This window comes from Macaca thibetana, chromosome 6 (genome assembly GCF_024542745.1).
Source record: "Macaca thibetana thibetana isolate TM-01 chromosome 6, ASM2454274v1, whole genome shotgun sequence".
NCBI lineage: Eukaryota > Metazoa > Chordata > Mammalia > Primates > Cercopithecidae > Macaca > Macaca thibetana.
Window position 1 is genome coordinate 56,798,923 of NC_065583.1, and position 3,347 is coordinate 56,802,269.

The 3,347-nt window shown below is 42.7% G+C and overlaps 1 pseudogene; it reads left to right on the forward strand.

The window, feature by feature from the left end:
- The first annotated feature begins 499 nt into the window (after positions 1–499).
- Positions 500–2,762, forward strand: LOC126956119 (60S ribosomal protein L28-like; annotated as a pseudogene).
- The last annotated feature ends 585 nt before the right edge of the window (positions 2,763–3,347 follow it).

The following is a 3,347-nucleotide window of genomic DNA, read 5'->3' on the forward strand; positions in this document are numbered from 1 at the left end:
TAAAGAAAAATGTTGCCAAACTGAACTCTGCCAGATGAGGAATCAAAGATGGCTAGCTAGGAGTTAACTGACATAGCAGGAAATCTGGTTATCAATTCCATGTAGCCTTAGAGGAAGAATGTCATCCAATTCTGAGGCAATCTAGCGTCAAGGTCAAGCTCAGAAGCTCTAGACCCAAATATGAGGGTTAAAATTCCGGCCCTACTATTACATTACCTTTTCTGTTTAATAACATTAATAATAATAATTGCATAGAATTGTTGGGAGGATGAAATGAATTAATACGCATCACGTGCCTAAAACAGTGCCTGGAACATAGCAGTCACTCAATGCATGTTGGTTATTATTAATATTATTATCCAGTGAATAATAGTTATAATAAAACAGATAGGTATATATTGCTATATTAAAGAATGTTTTGCGATTCAAATCGTTGAACAAAGTAAACAGGGTTACCTTTTAAATAGCCCCTGAGGCCGCTGCGAGAGGAGCCGCCGCCATGTCTGCGCAGCTGCAATAGATGGTCGTGCGGAACTGCCCCAGTTTCCTGATCAAGAGGAGTTGAGTAGACCTACAGCACAGAGCCCAATAACCTGAAGGCCTGCAACTCCTTCCGCCACGACGGGCTGATTCACTGCAAGACTGTGGGCGTGGAGCGGGCAGCCGACTGCAGAGGTGTGGTGGTGGTCATGAAGCGCAGATCCAGCCAGCGGAAGCCTGCCACCGCCTATGTGCGGACTATCGTGAACAAGAATGCTCGCGCCACGCTCAGCAGCATCGGACACGTGATACTCAAGAACAAGTATGCCCTGACCTGCGCATGGCTGCCATCCCCAGGGCCAGCGCCCTGCACGGCCAGAAGCCTGTAATGGTGAAGAGGAAGCGGACCCGCCCCAGCAAGAGCTCCTGCGGCCGCGCCGCCAAAGCAATAAAGAGTCAGCTGGCTTTCTCAAAAAAAAGTATAATAATAAAATAAAATAAAATAAAAAATAAAAAAGTTAAAATGTTTAACCAGAGATTAGAGGATCATCTGAAAGAAGCAAGGAGGAGCTGCTGCCTGCTTTCAGTAGACAGAGGAACTGGCTAAGTCTAGTTTTTCTGACTTTTGGAGTATATACGTACATATGTATAAATATATATATATAGTGACAGGATCTCGCTCTGTTGCCCAGTTTTGAGTGCATAATCCTAGCTCGCTGTAACTTCGACCTCCTGAACTCAAGTAATCCTCCTACCTCAGCCTACTGAGGATGAGAAATGGATATTTCAGGATGGGCGCGGTGGCTCATGCTGTTAATCTCAGCACTTTGGAAGGCAGAGGCAGGCGGATCACCTGAGGTCGGGAGTTCGAAACCAGCCTAATCAACATGGAGAAACCCCATCTCTACTAAAAATACAAATTTAGCCGGACATGGTGGTGCATGCCTGTAATCTCAGCTACTTGAGAGGCTGAGGCAGGAGAATCGCTTGAACCCGGGAGGCGGAGGTTGTGGTAAGCCAAGATCGTGCCATTGCACTCCAGCCTGGGCAACAAGAGCGAAACTCCGTCTCAAAAAAAAAAGGATATTTCAAGTGCTCTTCATTTTGACTAATAGATGTATCACTGGTAGTAAAGTATTTATTAAATGTCCTGTGAAACTTTCCTTGTCAGGAGGAAGTATCTATTTTATAGATTCCCAAGGCCATAGATCTTAAATTAGATCTATCCTTAAATTAGGACATCGCTGTGTATTTCAATTTGCGTTGAGTCCAATCCTGGGGAAAGCTATAGGTTCAGTCGATAAGGCAGAAATAAAGAGTACAGACTTGTTCATAGAAATTCATTCCAAAATGTGAAATAAAGGAGTTTTAATCTACTGTCAAAACTGCCACAAACATTTCTTACACATTTCTTTGTCATTAGTGAACTAATTGTACTTTAATCGAGTCAGCAGTGAGCAATAAGAATCCATGAGGAAATACAGTAATATAGTACAGATTTTTATTTCCTTCAAGAGCTCTCCTCAGAATTCATGATCTCAGTGAGAACACTGGTAATCTGTGAATTATCTGGGCTCTCAAAATGCAGAAAAGAATCAAAGGAGATTTAGAAAGGAGCACTGGCCCATTTTACTGAGAATTCAGCCAGGCTGATCTGCTCAATGGTTAAAGAGTAACAGCAACTACATTAAACACCAGAATGGTCAGTGCAATTAATGCAATTAAAGTAATTAGTCCTGGCAGCTGTAAGGTCAAATAGAGGTAGCTTTGTAACAACAATCTGCCACTGCAAAATTACTGACATTTCCAACTAAATTATATTCTCTAAATTGTTGCCTTAATGCTAAATAAATAAAGTTATGCTAATGTAGGGACTGATTACAGATTGAAATTAGCACAATTGCTTGTTATACAGTCTGCTAGGGTTAACATTTTTTAAAAACATAATTAATGGCCTTTGCTTACTGTCTCTGGTTATAGATCCTGCAGCTCATTTGCATTCTTTTGCGATATGCTGACAGTGCTAAATGTCTAAGAAGAAAGATCTCATCTGCAGGCGGAAAATGCGTTTTTCACGTCATCAAGTTAAAACTTGTTATGGTTTCAGGGCAGTGTTAATAACAAAAATGACCAGAAAAGGAATGGATAAGAATGAGGCTAGAATCCGTTTTTCTTTTCAGTCTTGTGATCCAAGCCTTTTCTGGAGTCAATGTGAAATGTAATTGCTCTTTTGACCTCTATCTTCTCTCTCCCCAGGTCTGAGGAAGAGCTACACTGGTTGATTATTGCAGGAATGAAAGGCACTCTGACCTTGTCGACCGAACGCCTTGCTGCTTTCAATGTTGCCCATTATACTGAAGGCAGGCAACTCCTGGAGAGAGGCGGAATCTACAGGAGAGCTGCTCCCCGGGCAACCTGCCAGAAAAGGCTTCATCAGCAGCAGTTCAGACATGACCAAACAGCTCAGGCAGTAAAGGAAACAGCTAGGGGGGAGAAAAACAGAGTATATCAAAATATTGTTAGCACACAGCCTGAAGAGCTCTCAGGCATCTATACTATAGAGTGCCTTTGCGAATACTGCCCATCGTCATCCGCCTGAACTGAAGATCGACCTGGGAATATTTGCTGGGGAAGGAAGCCGTAACCAATATAAGTACAGTCACTGATTTCCTAAAATAGGCAGTCGCTCATTCAAAGGGATTTGTGATAATATTTCTATGTAAAGAGGAATGTAGGGTGATTTTCAGCAGAAAGTAGGTCGGGATATCTGGTTACAACAATTGCAGCCAGGTGGGTGATGGCTCAAGCCTGAAATCCCCACACACTGGGAGCCCCAGGTGGGAAGATCACTTGAAGCCAAGAGTTCA